The following is a 20,083-nucleotide window of genomic DNA, read 5'->3' as shown; positions in this document are numbered from 1 at the left end:
GGCTGAGTACAGGAATAGGAAACAATGGTACTGGTTTAATAGCTTGATTAGGCTTACCAGTTAATTGACAGGTGTGACAAGTTTTGATAAAATCAGAAACATCCTCTTTAATCTAGGCCAAAGAAATGTCTTAATATGCGATTGTAGGTTTTTCTCACCCCCATATGTCCAGCAACGTCACTGTGAGAAGTTTCCAACACCAACTCACGAAGCTTAACTGGTACAACAACCTGACTAATTGCCTCCCCAGAAAAACACTATCATGAGACACCCACTTTCTCATCAGGACATCCTCTTGGAGAAAATAGCCATGGGCGACATCTCCCAACTGTTCTATAGGCACAATTTGATCACGCAACTCTTCCAACGTGGGGTCATCCCGTTGAGCATTGATTAGATCTGAGCGGGTTACAGATAACGGGATAACAGGGAAAACAGTGACATACTTTGTATTATTATCATTAGTCGGCGCAGTGACTAGTTCGCCACGGCTCATAGAACGTGTCACTGCACACGCAGAGAACACCTCTGGGAAACTCTGTACACTCTCATCAGGAATCCCAACAAATGACGGCTTAGTGGAAACCACTAGAGATGGAAACACAACTGGCCATACCCGCTCACCTGCTAAGTTATTCCCAAGGATAACGTCGATACCCTCAATAGGCAATGAAGGACGCACCCCCACAACAACTTCACCCTTCACCAGCCCACAATCCAACATCAGTTTATGCAATGGAACTGACAGAGTGTTCAAACCTATTCCCCTAATTAGAACACTATTCCCCGAATCAGTCTCAGCAGAAAAGGGTAACACAGACTCCAACACAAATGATTCAGAGGCACCTGTGTCTCTCAGGATCTTCACTGGCACTAGGTCTTTACTTCCTAACATAGACACAAAACCTTCTGTAATGAAAGGTAAATAGTCTGGATCAATATGGACTTTCACATTCTCCTGGGCCTGAGGAAATGAGTCAAGAATGAACTGATGTGGAACAGGTGCAGCTAACGCAGCAGGCTTAGATTTAGCGTAAGCACCCTTTGACCTGAGAAGTGGACATTCGTTTTTCCAATGACCTGAACCTTGACAGTAGTGACACTCCTGCCCAAAGTCAGCCTTACCATGGGAGTCAGGTTCAACCCTAGTTGAATAGAACTCTGCCCGAGAATCAAAGTATCTCGGTGAGCGAAGCCCAAATCTATCCGAACACCCCCACTCTTTCCGAATACGGGGTTTTGCAAAGACACTTTTGTGAGTCAACACATACTCGTCCGCCAAAACCGCAGCTTCAGCAAACATTCTTTACTTTCTGTTCATTAATATAAGTGGCAATACGATCAGGAATTGTGTCCTTAAATTGCTCTAACATAATCAGATCACACAGCCCTTGGAAAGTCACAACTGCAGAGGCAGAACACCAGCGATTAAACTGTAAAGATAACTGTCGCGCAAACTCAACATGAGTCTGGTTATCGTCCCTTTTTAAAGTTCTAAATCGTTGGCGGTAAGCCTCAGGGACCAATTCATAAATCTGTAACACAGCTGTTTTAACTTTATCATAACTGGCACTGTCGTGTACACTAAGAGCTGAATATGCTTCCTGCGCTTTACCAGTCAGCACACACTGCAACATTAAAGTGCGGTCAGAATCAGGCCAACTCCTAGCGTCAGCAACCCGCTCAAACAACGAAAAGAATGTCTCGGGGTCCCTTTTCATTAAACCGAGGCAACAAATAAGTTCCCAACAATATCAAATGTCTCTGGGGCACGACCAAAAGCGGAACTACCCCTAGGTAAATCTGGGTCACCTTCCCAAAACAAACTCTCCTGAGATCTTTCCTTCCCTAACCAACTCTATACGTTCTTGTTGCAACTTGATTTTAGCACGCTCCATATCTTGTTTAAATGCCAATTCCTTTTCATATTTCACGATCATGCTCTAGCTTCTCACGATCATGCTCTAGCTTCTCACGATCATGCTCTAGCTGTAACAAAAGCAGTTCTTTCTGCTGTTCAAAAGAAGGCTACTAGGACTAACCGATGGAATGGCCATTGTAACGTTATGGGAGACAACAAATCCTCAGCAGAGGCTGGCCCGGTGGTAACTTCAAGAATACCACTCTCCATCAGATTGGCTTTCAATATCAACCTAATAGAATTCTTTAGACGTTTATCACTAATCTCAACCTTGTAGTGTTCCATGACCTTCAACAGCTGTTCTTTAGTACCTAAATCTAACAATTCCTCTGATGGAGAGCGAATGAACTTATCTACATAAGGCCATAATCACACAAAAAACAATTCTCGCTCTTCCCTTCTGCTGAGCACACCAGAACACAACCCGAGAATTGACAATCACCCTGAGCACCACAGAAGAGAGATGAGATATGGAGCTTCCCCAAAACCTACAATAACTCAACCCTAGTCTTCGTGCAGATTTGCGGTGGGAATTTACGCACTGTAGCCCGCTGGCAAGGAAATAGAACTCCCCAGCATGCTGGCAAAATTCCACCAAGCCACGGATGCCCCGAGACAACTGCTCAGTCCACAGACACCACACAAAAATAACAAACATTAACCATGCCCAACATATTCAAAAATGAAACACGTCGCTAAACCTATCAGGGGAAAAAGGCTATAGCTCCGGGTAGCAAGTTCCACTACCCTACCCAAATCTCCCACCGAGGTACACAGCAGATTACTCACTTCAGACTGACGTCCCAACAGAAAGTAGAACAAGAGTTCAGGCTAGGCAGGGCCTGGAAACTAACCATTATACTCTCTCCAACGCAGCACACAAACCAAACAACAAAGGCAACCAATACTGGGCCGATCACACTCAAACACTATTCAAACCAAACACGTACCTCCACGGTCTCCCAAACCAATAGTTCAAAGATCCCGGATGAGCCCCCACTTGTCACGAACCGGCTCAAAGCCCGTAACAAAAAGGGAGACAACGTGGAGATAAGGGAGTAACAAAAGATATATTTATTAACTAAAGCAACTAAGGAAAATATCCAATGGTGTGTAATCAGTAGTCCGTAGTGTAAGTGAGTGTTTTGCATGCATGAATGTGATAATGCAGGGTGTTGAAAGGTGCCAAAGCAAACAAACAAAAGGCGTAAACTATACAACTAGCTAGCCAGAGATGGGTAACGTTACCTGACAGGAGCGCTAGCTAGCTACGTTAGCTTGCCAGGTACATTCATAGTTTTTAGTATGGCTGTTTTTAAGCTCAACTTCAACATTTCCACTAAGGACGTTGCCTCTCAGATCATCATTCTCCCTTTCTTGGGCAAGGAACATTTTAAAGTAGACTTGGATCTGACGAGGTAAAAACGTAATTTAAGTGCTGGGGGTTTTAGGACTGTTTACTTTGCGTTTGGACCGGAACTCGAACGTGGGATTCACACCTGATCACGTGATTTGTTTGAGTCTAAAGCGTCTGCCTATATCACGTGACTCTTTTCCAGTTCAGTCTTCCTCCTTTGAACGCCAGGACCGTCCAGCAGACTGTACATCCGCAAGAACACCAATTTGACATTATAGACTCACGTGATACAATGGAAGAGAAAACTATCTCCAACTCCAGGCGTTGTTATAAACAATGGCTTTGGTTCATGGTTTGTTCATGTCCTTCTCTGTAGTCTACGTGGATGCGGTGTGGCCGATGCCTCAGAAGATCAGCTCTTCCATGGCCCGATACACACTAAATCCACGGGAGTTTATTTTTCAGTACTCTAGTGGATCATCCGCTCAACCCGGTTGTTCTCTTCTGGACTCGGCTTTCGAGAGATACTTCCCGCTCATCTTCACGGATTATAGGGCAGGTAATAACAAAACATTTGAAATAAATGGATAACAGTTTTAAGTTATGTGAATCAGTCCTCATCATTCATTGGTCATGGTCAGTTGTTGGGAGTATTCTGTTTTTTGAAAACCATGTTGCCAACCATTGTAGAGCAAAACAAAAGGTACCTTTGGTTTGGTACCTATTCATTGTGGCATGTGACTTTTAGTTCAATGAACACTGCAGAGCCCCAGCAACACTGCATAACACCTGTGATTTAAAAGTAATTCATTTAAGAATATGCCTGCTTAATGACCTAACCTTTATTAGAGGCAGAGTTTATTTGGTTATATTTGAGAGTAACGAATTTGCATGACTTGCAAAGTTGTTTTCACATATTTTATGACTATTTTAGATTTTTGAGTTGTACAGGTGAGCTATTTCACATAATTCATCATGTTCATTGATGTTTATGTTCATGTGTTTGTTTCAGCCAGACCCAGACAGCACGATGAATGGTTTAGGTTCCCTTTCACCGTTGTGGTCCATGTGGAGAGAGCAGAATGTGAGGGCTATCCAGACGCAGACTCTTCAGAAAGCTGTAAGTGATGAAACACTAAAACACACTCTGTCCTGAAACTTCCACTGTGCAGCCCCTGCAGAGTAAAGACACGTAGTGGTGAAAGACTACTGAAATATCCTTCTCCAGTAGAAGTAAAATTACTGGTTTAAAAAAAGACTCAAGTAAAAAGTAGCTAATGTAAAAAAGTATTCAGAGTAAAAGTAATTTGGTTACTTTTAAAGAGTACTTACATAAATCAAATCTAATTTTAATAATAATAATAATAATAATGTTCTGTAGCTCAGTTGGTAGAGCATGGCGCTTGTAACGCCAGGGTAGTGGGTTCGATCCCCGGGACCACCCATACGTAGAATGTATGCACACATGACTGTAAGTCGCTTTGGATAAAAGCGTCTGCTAAATGGCTTATTATTATTATTATTATTAATTTTATTTGTCACATACACATGGTTAGTAAATGTTAATGCGAGTGTAGCGATATGCTTGTACTTCTAGTTCCGACAATGCAGTAATATTTAACAAATAATCTAATAAATTCACAACAACTACCTAATACACACAAATCTAAAGGGGTGAATGAGAATAAGTAAATGGATGAGCCGTGGCCGAGCGGCATAGGCAAGGTGCAGTAGATGGTATAAAATACAGTATATACAGTGGGAAGAGCAAGTATTTGATACACTACCGATTTTGCAGGTTTTCCTACTTACAAAGCATGTAGAGGTCTGTCATTTTTATCATGGGTACACTTGCTTTGTAAGTGGGAAACACTGCTGATTTTGCAGGTTATCAAATACTTGTTCTCCCCACTGTACATGTGATATGAGTAATGCAAGATATTTAAACACTATTAAAGTGTCATTATTTAGAGTGCATTGTATAAAGTGACTAGTGATCCGGTGACTAGAGACCCGGTGATTGGGTCTCAATGTAGGCAGCAGCCTCTCTGAGTTAGTGATTGCTGTTTAGCAGTCTGGTGGCCTTAAGATAAACTATTTTTTCAGTCTCTCATTCCCAGCTTTGATGCACCTGTACTGACCTCGCCTTCTGGATGATAGCGGGGTGAACAGGCAGTGTCTTGGGTGGTTGATGTCCTTGATGATCTTTTTGGCCTTCCTGTGACATCGGGTGGTGTAGGTGTCTTGGAGGGCAGGTAGTTTGCCGTCTCCACTGCTGTTCCATCGATGTGGATAGGGGGTGCTCCCTCTGCTGTTTCCTGAAGTTCACAATCGTCTCCTTAGTTTTGTTGACTAGTCTCTCAAAGCACTTCATGATGACAGAAGTAAGTGATACGGGGTGGTAGTCTTTTTGTTCAGTTATCTTTTCATTCTTTGGTACAGGAACAATGGTGGCCATCTTGAAGCATGTGGGGACAACAGACTGGGATAGGGATTGATTGAATGTCCGTAAACACACCAGCCAGCTAATCTGTGCATGCTCTGAGGGCGCGGCTGGGGTTGCCATCTGGGCTGGCAGCCTTGTTCGGGTTAACACATTTAAATGTTTTACTAATATCTTGACAATCTGGACCCTCCTATTTCTGAAACTATCCGCCACCATTGAACCCCTATTACCAGCCTGTTCAACCTCTCTTTCATATCGTCTGAGATCCCCAAGGATTGGAAAGCTACCACAGTCATCCCCCTCTTCAAAGGGGGACACACCCTGGACCCAAACTGTTACAGACCTATATCCATCCTGCCCTGCCTATCTAAGGTCTTCGAAAGCCTAGTCAACAAACAGATCACTGACCATCTCGAATCCCATCATACCTTCTCCGCTCTGCAATCTAGTTTCCGAGCCGGTCACGGGTGCACCTCAGCCACGCTCAAGGTACTAAAGGATATCATAACTGCCATCGATAAAAGACAGTACTGTGCAGCCGTCTTCATCGACCTCGCCAAGGCTTTCGACTCTGTCAATCACCATATTCTTATCGGCAGACTCTGTAGCCTCGGTTTTTCTAATGACTGCCTTTCCTGGTTCACCAACTACTTTGCAGACAGAGTTCAGTGTGTCAAATCGGAGGGCATGTTGTCTGGTCCTCTGGCAGTCTCTATGGGGGTGCCACAGGGTTCAATTCTCGGGCCGACTCTTTTCTCTGTATATATCAATGATGTTGCTCTTGCTGCGGGCGATTCCCTGATCCACCTCTATGCAGCGAACACCATTCTGTATACTTCTGGCCCTTCCTTGGACACTGTGCTATCTAACCTCCAAACGAGCTTCCGTGGCCTCCAACTGCTCTTACTTATTCGTCGCAAGACCCACTGGCTCCAGGTCATCTACAAGTCCATGCAGGTAAAGCTCCGCCTTATCTCAGTTCACTGGTCACGATGGCAACACCCACCCATAGCATGCGGTCCAGCAGGTGTATCTCACTGATCATCCCTAAAGCCAACACCTCATTTTGCCGCCTTTCCTTCCAGTTCTCTGCTGCCTGTGACTGGAATGAATTGCAAAAATCATTGAAGTTGGAGACTTTTATCTCCCTCACCAACTTCAAACATCTGCTATCTGAGTAGCTAACCGATCGCTGCAGCTGTACATAGTCCATCGGTAAATAGCCCACCAATTTTACCTACCTCATCCCCATACTGTTTTTATTAATTTACTTTTCTGCTCTTTTGCACACCAGTATCTCTACCTGTACATGACAATCTGATCATTTCACTCCAGTGTTAATCTGCAAAATTGTAATTATTCGCCTACCTCCTCATGCCTTTTGCACACAATGTATATAGACTATTTTTTTCTACTGTGTTATTGACTTGTCTGTTTACTCCATGTGTAACTCTGTTGTCTGTTCACACTGCTATGCTTTATCTTGGCCAGGTCGCAGTTGTAAATAAGAGATTGTTCTCAACTAGCCTACCTGGTTAAATAAAGGTGTTCTCAACTAGCCTACCTGGTTAAATAAAGGTGTTCTCAACTAGCCTACCTAGTTAAATAAAGGTGAAATAAAAAATGTATAAAAAATAAATGTTACACGTAATGATGAATTTGCATTAGTATACAGGGGGGCCAAAAAGTATTTAGTCAGCCACCAATTGTGCAAGTTCTCTCACTTAAAGACGAGAGAGGCCTGTAATTTTTATCATAGGTACACTTCAACTATGACAGACAAAATGAGAAAAAAAATCCAGAAAATCATATTGTAGGATTTTTTATGAATTTATTTGCAAATTATCGAATAATACTCACTTTCCTTTCAATATTTTACCCAGATTTTTGCAGAGAAGTAACAGTCAAAAGTTTGGACACGTACTCATTCCAGGGGTTTTCTTTATTTTATATATATTTATCTATTTGTGAAGACACAAACTATGAAATAACACATATGGATATGTAGTAACCAAAAAAGTGTTAAACAAATTAAAATATTTTTGAGATTCTTCAAAGTAGCCACCCTTTGCCTTGAGGACAGCTTTGCACACTCTTGGCATTATCTCAACCACCTTCATGAGGTTGTCACCTGGAATGCATTTCAATTCACAGGTGTGCCTTGTTAAAAGTTCATTTGTGGAATTTCTTTCCTTAATGCGTTTTAACCAATCAGTTGTGTTGTGACAAGGTAGGGGTGGTATACAGAAGATGGCCCTCTTTGGTAAAATACCAAGTCCATATTATGGCAAGAACAGCTCAAATAAGCAAAGAGAAACAACAGTCCATCATTACTTTAAGACATGAAGGTCAGTCAATCTGGAAAATTTGTGCAGTTGCAAAAACCATCAAGCGCTATGATGAAACTGGCTCTCATGAGGACTGCCACAGGAAAGGAAGACCCAGAGTTACCTCTGCTGCAGAGGATAAGTTCATTAGTTACCCGCCTCAGAAATTGCAGCCCAAATAAATGCCTCGAGTTCAAGTAACAGACATATCTCAACGTCAACTGTTCAGAGGAGACTGTGTGAACCAGGCCTTCATGGTCAAATTGCTGCAAAGAAACCACTACTAAAGGACACCAATAAGAAGAAGATTTGCTTGGGCCAAGAAACACAAGCAATGGACATTAGACCGGTGGAATTCTGTCCTTTTTGTCTGAGTCCACATTTCAGAGTTTAGGTATCAACCTCCGTGTCTTTGAGAGTAAGTGAACGGATGACCTCCACGTGTGGTTCACACCCTGAAGCATGGAGGAGATGGTGTGAGGTTAACACCCTGAAGCATGGAGGAGATGGTGTGAGGTTCACACCCTGAAGCATGGAGGAGATGGTGTGAGGTTCACACCCTGAAGCATGGAGGAGATGGTGTGAGGTTCACACCCTGAAGCATGGAGGAGATGGTGTGTGGTTCACACCCTGAAGCATGGAGGAGATGGTGTGGGGGTCCATGGCTGGTGACTGTCATTTATTTAGGATTCAAGGCACACGTTACCAGCATGGCTACCACAGCATTCTGCAGCGATACGCCATCCCATCTGGTTTTGCGATTAGTGGAACTATCATTTGTTTTTCAACAGGACAATGACCCAACATACCTCCAGGCTGTGTAATTGCTATTTGACCAAGAAGGAGAGTGATGGAGTGCTGCATCAGATGACCTGGCCTCCAGAATCACCTGACCTCAACCAAATTTAGATGGACCACAGAGTGAAGGAAAAGCAGCCAACAAGTGCTCAGCATATGTGGGAACTCCTTCAAGACTGTTGGAAAAGCATTCCAGGTGAAGCTGGTTGAGAGAATGACAAGATTTTGCAAAGCTGTCATCAAAGCAAAGGGTGTTTACAGTTACACATGGAGTAAACAATAAACAAGCCAATAACACGGAACTTCCGGTTCCGGTTGGAGCGAGTGGTCGCATCTGCACGTCGCTCCAACGGGTAGTATAACTTTTTCATTATATTTCATTATATCACAACGGTTTGATTTGTCTTATCTTAGCAATTTCTTCTCAGCTAGCTACATAGCCGTCTTTGTATCAAAGATAATTGCGTAATTATCGTATTTCGCCGTCCTAACGTAGTCTTCACTAGCCAGCTAGCTAACGTCCACTGATTAGCTGCACTGGAGAAACTATTACACTCAACTGAACGACTTGATTAGTTTAGTGTTAGCTAGCTACATAGCTGTCTTTGCTGTCTTCGTATCATCGTATCCAAGATAATTGTGTTGTTTAGGTTTAGAGTGTGTAGTCTTAGAGTGATTATCTTAATTTACCGAGGTTAGCTAGCCAGCTATTTGTCGTCCTTAACGTAGGTGACTCTGCTAGCTAGCCAACAGCTAGCCAACGCTAGCCAACGTCTTCTGTATAGAACTCAACTACCCGGTCGCACTCACAGGTAGTATCACATTTTCACTTCATTTCATTACAGTACAACGGTTTGATTTGTTTGATCGTAGCTAGCTACTTAGCTAGCTACATAGCCGTCTTTGTATCAAAGATAATTGTGTAGTCTAGAGCGATTTTCTAGGTTCGCTAGCCATCTATTGTCGTTCTTTTAACGCAACGTAACGTAAACAACACTGCTAGCTAGCCTGCTAGCCCCGAATAGCAACACTGCGGAAACTATTACACTCAACGGAACGACTTGATTAGTGTAGTGTCAACAACGCACCCACTGCCAGCTGGCCTACTTCAGCAGTACTGTATCATTTTAATCATTTTAGTCAATAAGATTCTTGCTACGTAGCTTAACTTTCTGAACATTCGAGACGTGTAGTCCACTTGTCATTCCAATCTCCTTTGCATTAGCGTAGCCTCTTCTGTAGCCTGTCAACTATGTGTCTGTTTATCCCTGTTCTCTCCTCTCTGCACAGACCATACAAACGCTCCTCACCGCGTGGCCGCGGCCACCCTACTCTGGTGGTCCCAGCGCACGACCCACGTGGAGTTCCAGGTCTCCGGTAGCCTCTGGAACTGCCAATCTGCGGTCAACAAGGCAGAGTTCATCTCAGCCTATGCCTCCCTCCAGTCCCTCGACTTCTTGGCACTGACGGAAACATGGATCACCACAGACAACACTGCTACTCCTACTGCTCTCTCTTCCTCCGCCCACGTGTTCTCGCACACCCCGAGAGCGTCTGGTCAGCGGGGTGGTGGCACCGGGATCCTCATCTCTCCCAAGTGGTCATTCTCTTTCTCCCCTTACCCATCTGTCTATCGCCTCCTTTGAATTCCATGCTGTCACAGTTACTAGCCCTTTCAAGCTTAACATCCTTATCATTTATCGCCCTCCAGGTTCCTCGGAGAGTTCATCAATGAGCTTGATGCCTTGATAAGCTCCTTTCCTGAGGACGGCTCACCTCTCACAGTTCTGGGCGACTTTAACCTCCCCACGTCTACCTTTGACTCTTTCCTCTCTGCCTCCTTCTTTCCACTCCTCTCCTCTTTTGACCTCACCCTCTCACCTTCCCCCTACTCACAAGGCAGGCAATACGCTCGACCTCATCTTTACTAGATGCTGTTCTTCCACTAACCTCATTGCAACTCCCCTCCAAGTCTCCGACCACTGCCTTGTATCCTTTTCCCTCTCGCTCTCATCCAACACCTCCCACACTGCCCCTACTCGGATGGTATCGCGCCGTCCCAACCTTCGCTCTCTCTCCCCGCTACTCTCTCCTCTTCCATCCTATCATCTCTTCCTCCGCTCAAACCTTCTCCCACCTATCTCCTGATTCTGCCTCCTCAACCCTCCTCTCCTCCCTCTCTGCATCCCTTGACTCTCTATGTCCCCTATCCTCCAGGCCGGCTCGGTCCTCCCCTCCCGCTCCGTGGCTCGATGACTCATTGCGAGCTCACAGAACAGGGCTCCGGGCAGCCGAGCGGAAATGGAGGAAAACTCGCCTCCCTGCGGACCTGCCATCCTTTCACTCCCTCCTCTCTACATTTTCCTCCTCTGTCTCTGCTGCTAAAGCCACTTTCTACCACGCTAAATTCCAAGCATCTGCCTCTAACCCTAGGAAGCTCTTTGCCACCTTCTCCTCCCTCCTGAATCCTCCGCCCCCCCCTCCTCCTCTCTGCAGATGACTTCGTCAACCATTTTGAAAAGAAGGTCGACGACATCCGATCCTTGTTTGCTAAGTCAAACGACACCGCTGGTTCTGCTCACACTGCCCTACCCTGTGCTCTGACCTCTTTCTCCCTCTCTCTCCAGATGAAATCTCGCGTCTTGTGACGGCCGGCCGCCCAACAACCTGCCCGCTTGACCCTATCCCCTCCTCTCTTCTCCAGACCATTTCCGGAGACCTTCTCCTTACCTCACCTCGCTCATCAACTCATCCCTGACCGTTGGCTACGTCCCTTCCGTCTTCAAGAGAGCGAGAGTTGCACCCTTCTGAAAAAACCTACACTCGATCCCTCCGATGTCAACAATTACAGACCAGTATCCCTTTCTTTTCTCTCCAAAACTCTTGAACGTGCCGTCCTTGGCCAGCTCTCCCGCTATCTCTCTCTGAATGACCTTCTTGATCCAAATCAGTCAGGTTTCAAGACTAGTCATTCAACTGAGACTGCTCTCCTCTGTATCACGGAGGCGCTCCGCACTGCTAAAGCTAACTCTCTCCTCTGCTCTCATCCTTCTAGATCTATCGGCTGCCTTCGATACTGTGAACCATCAGATCCTCCTCTCCACCCTCTCCGAGTTGGGCATCTCGGCGCGGCCCACGCTTGGATTGCGTCCTACCTGACAGGTCGCTCCTACCAGGTGGCGTGGCGAGAATCTGTCTCCTCACCACGCGCTCTCACCACTGGTGTCCCCCAGGGCTCTGTTCTTGGCCCTCTCCTATTCTCGCTATACACCAAGTCACTTGGCTCTGTCATAACCTCACATGGTCTCTCTTATCATTGCTATGCAGATCATTGCTATGCATGTCTGGCAGACATATCAGTGTGGATGACGGATCACCACCTCAAGCTGAACCTCGGCAAGACGGAGCTGCTCTTCCTCCCGGGGAAGGACTGCCCGTTCCATGATCTCGCCATCACGGTCGACAACTCCATTGTGTCCTCCTCCCAGAGCGCCAAGAACCTTGGCGTGATCCTGGACAACACCCTGTCGTTCTCAACTAACATCAAGGCGGTGGCCCGTTCCTGTAGGTTCATGCTCTACAACATCCGCAGAGTACGACCCTGCCTCACACAGGAAGCGGCGCAGGTCCTAATCCAGGCACTTGTCATCTCCCGTCTGGATTACTGCAACTCGCTGTTGGCTGGGCTCCCTGCCTGTGCCATTAAACCCCTTCAACTCATCCAGAACGCCACAGCCCGTCTGGTGTTCAACCTTCCCAAGTTCTCTCACGTCACCCCGCTCCTCCGTTCTCTCCACTGGCTTCCAGTTGAAGCTCGCATCCGCTACAAGACCATGGTGCTTGCCTACGGAGCTGTGAGGGGAACGGCACCTCAGTACCTCCAGGCTCTGATCAGGCCCTACACCCAAACAAGGGCACTGCGTTCATCCACCTCTGGCCTGCTCGCCTCCCTACCACTGAGGAAGTACAGCTCCCGCTCAGCCCAGTCAAAACTGTTCGCTGCCCTGGCCCCCCAATGGTGGAACAAACTCCCTCACGACGCCAGGACAGCGGAGTCAATCACCACCTTCCGGAGACACCTGAAACCCCACCTCTTTAAGGAATACCTAGGATAGGTTAAGTAATCCCTCTCACCCCACCCCCCCTAAGTTTTAGATGCACTATTGTTAAGTGACTGTCCCCCTGGATGTCATAAGGTGAATGCACCAATTTGTAAGTCGCTCTGGATAAGAGCGTCTGCTAAATGACTTAAATGTAATGTAAATGTAACAAACAAGTCAATGACACAGTAGAAAAAAGAAAGTCTATATACAGTGTGTGCAAAAGGCATGAGGAGGTAGGCAATACATGGGCCATAGGAGCAAATAATTACAATTTAGCAGATAGTTAGCATTAGTTTTGATGTCCTCACTATTATTCTACAATGTAGAAATAGTAAAAAAATAAACTCATGAGTAGGTGTTCAAAAACCTTTGACTGGTATTGTACCTTAAATTAATCTGCTGATGTTATTACTAATATGTCCAACATGCTGTAAACTATTGTCTTAGCAATTAATTATCTTAACAATCATCATCTTGATAACTATGAGACACCCCTCACTATTGTCATTGGTTGCATTCATTGCACTGTACATAACCTGGTTCAAGCATTCATTCACCCTGAAGAAGGCACAGCGATGGATAGTTTGTATACAGTGTCCTACTCTCCTTATTTATTTTCATAACCTACACTTTTACTGCCCTTAGTCAGCACCTCTACCAACTGTTTTGGGGCGTGTGCGCCAGCTCATGCTTTTTATTAGTTTAAAACCATCAGAAATACTATTTCACACATCCTCCAATTGCTACATTTGCACTCAAGCCAGGTGTTCCTCATGCGTGCTCAACTAAAATATATAACAAACATTATGTAACAAAGTTAAAACAATTCACACAATTAAACAATGATGGTGCACAAATGAGCTGGAGACAGAGCGTATTCTGGAGAGAGACGTACCTATACCCCCACACCCCTTCCCTTCTTCTTGTGTCTCCATATGACGTTGAGAAATAGTGCATTATGGGTAGTGTAGAAGATATCCGGATATAAATTAATAAATATGCACAAAAATTATGTTTGTAGTTATAGGTAACCAGATTGCTATTACAACTAAGTTACTAACACACACTTAGTGGTGAGTAAAAACTCATGCTTCTGAAGGATTCAAATGGATTATGGGGTTCTTCTGAAGACCCCCTCCATTGATTATGGGGTTCTTCTGAAGACCCCCTCCATTGATTATGGGGGTCTTCTGAAGAACCCCTCCATTGATTATGTTTTTGTTAATTTGCTTACATGCCATTGTACTTATGCTCACCGTATAGCTGAATATTGAGGCCTCTGTCTGTGTCTAGCTCTCTGCCAAAACGCGCAGCCCTGCGTCTGTGAGAAAAGGGAGTGAGAGCGAGACAGTGTCTGTTTTTCTCTGAAACAAGGGCAGATTTGCACGCCACTGAGACAGGTTCTCAGACACCTTGTGTTAAGAATAACTTGTTCTTTGAGCTGCACATGCAGGGTTTGACATAGGAGATGGCACCATAAGGTGTGACCTCGGGTATATAAGATCCAGTCTTTTGTTCGGGGCAGAACTCTGGAGAGACATCAGTTGTATGTCTGATGTTTGATCTTTGACTTCTGTCTACAGCTGTATTTTGATTAAGATCTGACTTATAAGTGCACATTTTGAGTATTCCTTATTTGTTCAGTAAATAACAGAGCCCAGAAAAGTGGAACCAACACGTCCTACCCTTTAAAACAGGGGTGGCAAACTCATTCCATGGAGGGAGGAGTGTTTGCGGGTTTTTGTTTTTTTAGAACCTAGACAACCAGGTGTGGTGAGTTCCTTACTAATTAGTGACCATAATTAATCAATCAAGTACAAGGGTGGAGCGAAAACCCACAGACACTCAGCCCTCTGTGGAATGAGTTTGACATGTTCTTTAAAATAAAAACAACTTTATATTGATAATAAGTGAATTGGTATGTCTGAACCTGAACGTCGTTAATCATCACATTGAAAAAGGAAGAGAGGAAATGAATGAAGTTCCCTCCCTCACCCACCCCCTCGGCTCACCCACCCACCCCCTCGGCTCACTCACCCACCCCCTCGGCTCACTCACCCACCCCCTCGGCTCACTCACCCACCCCCTCGGCTCACTCACCCACCCCCTCGGCTCACTCACCCACCCCCTGGGCTCACCCACCCCTGGGCTCACCCACCCCCCTGGGCTCACCCACCCCTGGGCTCACCCACCCCTTGGGCTCACCCACCCCTTGGGCTCACCCACCCCCTGGGCTCACCCACCCTCGGCTCACCCACCCCTTACTCACTCACCCACCCCATCCCCTCACTCACCCACCCCATCCCCTCACTCACCCACCCCCTTGACTCACCCACCCCTTGACTCACCCATCCCCTCGCTCACCCACCCCTTGACTCACCCACCCCTTGACTCACCCACCCCTTGACTCACCCACCCCTTGACTCACCCACCCCTTGACTCACCCACCCCTTGACTCACCCACCCTTGACTCACCCACCCCTCACTGGCTCACCCACCCCCTCACTGGCTCACCCACCCCTCACTGGCTCACCCACCCCTCACTCGCTCACCCACCCCTCACTCGCTCACCCACCCCCCACTCGCTCATCCCCTTGACTCACCCATCCCCTTGACTCACCCATCCCCTTGACTCACCCATCCCTTGACTCACCCATCCCCTTGACTCACCCACCCCCTCACTGGCTCACCCACCCCTCACTGGCTCACCCCCCCCTCACTGGCTCACCCACCCCCTCACTGGCTCACCCACCCCTCACTGGCTCACCCACCCCCCTCGCTCACCCACCCCCCCTCGCTCACCCACCCCCTCGCTCACCCACCCACCCCTCGCTCACCCACCCCTCGCTCACCCACCCCCTCGCTCACCCACCCCTCACTGGCTCACCCACCCCCTCACTGGCTCACCCACCCCCCTCACTGGCTCACCCACCCCTCACTGGCTCACCCACCCCCTCACTGGCTCACCCACCCCTCACTGGCTCACCCACCCCTCACTGGCTCACCCACCCCTCACTGGCTCACCCACCCCCTCGCTCACCCCCCCTCGCTCACCCACCCCCTCGCTCACCCACCCCCTCGCCGCTCACCCCCTCGCTCGCTCACCCCCTCGCTCGCTCACCCCCTCGCTCGCCCACCCCCTCGCTCACCCACCCCCTCGCTCACCCACCCCTCGCTCACCCACCCCCTCGCTCACCCACCCCCTCGCTCACCCACCCCTCGCTCACCCACCCCCTCGCTCACCCACCCCTCGCTCACCCACCCCTCGCTCACCCACCCCCTCGCTCACCCACCCCTCGCTCACCCACCCCTCGCTCACCCACCCCCTCGCTCACCCACCCCCTCGCTCACCCACCCCCTCGCTCACCCATCCCCTCACCCATCCCTCGACTCACCCATCCCTCGCTCACTCACCCATCCCTCGCTCACTCACCCATCCCCTCGCTCACTCACCCATCCCCTCACCCATCCCCTCGACTCACCCATCCCCTCGACTCTCCCCTCGGCTCACCCCACCCCCTCGGCTCACCCCACCCCCTCGGCTCACCCACCCCCTCGGCTCACCCACCCCCTCACTCAAACTCCCCTTTTCACTGAAATGAATGTAGGAACTAAGTTCATTCACTCACCCCCTCACTCAATGTCCTTCTCATAGTACCCTCCAAGCTCGTCATCAAGTTCGAGACCCTGGGTCTCGACCCCGCCCTGTGCAACTGGGTACTGGACTTCCTGACGGGCCGCCCCCAGGTGGTGAGGGTAGGCAACATCATCTCCCCGCTGATCCTCATTTAACATTTACATTTAAGTCATTTAGCAGACGCTCTTATCCAGAGCGACTTACAAATTGGTGCATTCACCTTATGACATCCAGTGGAACAGTCACTTTACAATTACAACACGGGGGCCCCACAAGGGTGCGTTCTGAGCCCTCTCCTGTACTCCCTGTTCACCCACGACTGCGTGGCCACGCACGCCTCCAACTCAATCGTCAAGTTTGCGGACGACAACAGTGGTAGGCATGATTACCAACAACGACGAGACGGCCTTCAGGGAGGAGGTGAGGGCCCTCGGAGTGTGGTGTCAGGAAAATAACCTCACACTCAACGTCAACAAAACTAAGGAGATGATTGTGGACTTCAGGAAACAGCAGAGGGAACACCCCCCTATCCACATCGATGGAACAGTAGTGGAGAGGGTAGCTAGTTTTAAGTTCCTCGGCATACACATCACAGACAAACTGAATTGGTCCACTCACACTGACAGCGTCGTGAAGAAGGCGCAGCAGCGCCTCTTCAACCTCAGGAGGCTGAAGAAATTTGGCTTGTCACCAAAAGCACTCACAAACTTCTACAGATGCACAATCGAGAGCATCCTGGCGGGCTGTATCACCGCCTGGTACGGCAACTGCTCCGCCCTCAACCGTAAGGCTCTCCAGAGGGTAGTGAGGAATGCACAACGCATCACCGGGGGCAAACTACCTGCCCTCCAGGACACCTACACCAACCGTTGTTACAGGAAGGCCATAAAGATCATCAAGGACATCAACCACCCGAACCACTGCCTGTTCACCCCGCTATCATCCAGAAGGCGAGGTCAGTACAGGTGCATCAAAGCTGGGACCGAGAGACTGAAAAACGGCTTCTATCTCAAGGCCATCAGACTGTTAAACAGCCACCACTAACATTGAGTGGCTGCTGCCAACACACTGTCATTGACACTGACCCAACTCCAGCCATTTTAATAATGGGAATTGATGGGAAATGATGTAAATATATCACTAGCCACTTTAAACAATGCTACCTTATATAATGTTACTTACCCTACATTATTCATCTCATATGCATACGTATATACTGTACTCTACATCATTGACTGCATCCTTATGTAATACATGTATCACTAGCCACTTTAACTATGCCACTTTGTTTACTTTGTCTACACACTCATCTCATATGTATATACTGTACTCGATACCATCTACTGTATGCTGCTCTGTACCATCACTCATTCATTTATCCTTATGTACATATTCCTTATCCCCTTACACTGTGTATAAGACAGTAGTTTTGGAATTGTTAGTTAGATTACTTGTTGGTTATCACTGCATTGTCGGAACTAGAAGCACAAGCATTTCGCTACACTCGCATTAACATCTGCTAACCATGTGTATGTGACAAATAAATTTGATTTGACTCACATTGTTCAGAAAGAGTACTGAAATATCCTACTTCAGTAGAAGTACTTCTACTTTAATTAGATTTTATTCCAGTAGTAGTAAAAATGACTGACTTTGAAAAATACGAGTACTCTGAAAAGTTACTAAATTACAGTAACGTGAGTATTTGTAATGAGTTACTTTACACTTCTGAATACACAAGGCTGATTTGAATCTTTCTTTCTTGTGTTATAGACAAGCTGAGTGTGTGTTCGGGCCAGGCAGCACTGAGGGCTGAGACGGTATGGGGAGCACTCAGAGGTAGAAACACAAGTGTTTAGAAATCAGTGATCAATATGATCAATGATGTCCTTTGATGTAACCACATGTCCTCTGGTAAATAACAGGTTTGGAGTCATTCAGTCAGCTGGTCTACCAAGATGACTTTGGGGAGGTAAGTCATAACTGAACAGTCAACATTGTGTGTTTTATTTTATTTTACCTTTATTTCACTGGGCAAGTCGGTTAAGAACAAATTCTTAGCCCAATGTTCCTAGGCTGTCATTGAAAATAACTACCTTGTTCAGGGGCAGCACTACAGATTTTTACCTTGTCAGCTCAGGGAATCGATCTTGCAACCTTTCGGTAACGTCCAACTCACTAACCACTAGCCTACCTGCCGCCCAGGTAGCCTACCTGCCGCCCAGGTAGCCTACCTGCCGCCCAGGTAGCCTACCTGCCGCCCAGGTAGCCTACCTGCCGCCCAGGTAGCCTACCTGCCGCCCAGGTAGCCTACCTGCCGCCCAGGTAGCCTACCTGCCGCCCAGGTAGCCTACCTGCCGCCCAGGTAGCCTACCTGCCGCCCAGGTAGCCTACCTGCCGCCCAGGTAGCCTACCTGCCGCCCAGGTAGCCTACCTGCCGCCCAGGTAGCCTACCTGCCGCCCAGGTAGCCTACTGTGTGTGTACTTGTACTACTGAATACCAGAAGTCCTCACAAGTAGGGGGAAAAAAACTCACTAGTGAGGACATTGTGGTCGTTCTTCACTTTTAAAAAGTTTATTAGGGTTGGAATTAGGGTTATAATTAGGGTTAAGGATTTTGGTGGTAAGGTCAAATAAAATTTGATTTGAATTTAGGGGTTATAGGGTTTTCAATCTGAATCAATTTTTACTCACCAAAAGGGGTGTGTGTGTGTGTGTGTGTGTGTGTGTGTGTGTGTGTGCGTGTGTGTGAACTGAACAGTCAACATGCTGCCAACAATATGATTTGCATAAATGGATCAAACTTGATGTGATCATTTCAGTTCTCTATCAATCTGATTTCAGTATTTTGTGAATGAGACTGAGATAGAAGACTTTCCCCGCTTCCAGTTCCGAGGGATATTATTGGATACGTCACGTCACTACCTTCCTTTACACGCTATTCTGAAGACCCTGGTAAAGATATATATATTTACACATACAGTACCAGTCAAAAGTTTGGACACATCTACTCCTTCCAAGGTTTTTCTTTATTTGGACTATTTTCTACATTGTAGAATAATAGTGAAGACATCAAACCTATGAAATAACACATATGGAATCATGTAGTAACCAAAAAAGTGTTAAACAAATCAAAATACATTTTAGATTCCTCAAAGTAGCCACCCTTTGCCTTGATGACAGCTTTGCACACTCTTAGCATTCTCTCAACCAGCTTCATGAGGTAGTGACATGGAGTGCATTTCAATTGACAGGTGTGCCTTGTTAAAAGTTAATTTGTGGAATTTCTTTCCTTAATGAGTTTGAGCCAATCAGTTGTGTTGTGACAAGGTAGAGTTGCTCTAGTCGGCTGGCCCTCGCTACATATTCATCGCCAGACCCACGCTATTTGCACACACTGTATATAGACTTTTTCTATTGTGTTATTGACTGTATGTTTGTTTATTCCATGTGTAACTCTGTTGTTTGTGTCACACTGCTTTGCTTTATCTTGG

General features: G+C 46.8%; 1 pseudogene; it reads left to right on the top strand.

Moving 5' to 3' along the window:
• Positions 1 to 3,271: 3,271 nt before the first annotated feature.
• Positions 3,272 to 20,083, top strand: part of LOC124026853 — a 42,192-nt pseudogene continuing 25,380 nt past the window's right edge.

Source organism: Oncorhynchus gorbuscha, unplaced genomic scaffold, assembly GCF_021184085.1.
Source record: "Oncorhynchus gorbuscha isolate QuinsamMale2020 ecotype Even-year unplaced genomic scaffold, OgorEven_v1.0 Un_scaffold_2834, whole genome shotgun sequence".
In the NCBI taxonomy this organism is placed as follows: Eukaryota; Metazoa; Chordata; class Actinopteri; order Salmoniformes; family Salmonidae; genus Oncorhynchus; species Oncorhynchus gorbuscha.
The sequence above is the reverse complement of the archived record's forward strand: the minus strand, read 5'-3'. Positions and strand labels throughout refer to the sequence as shown.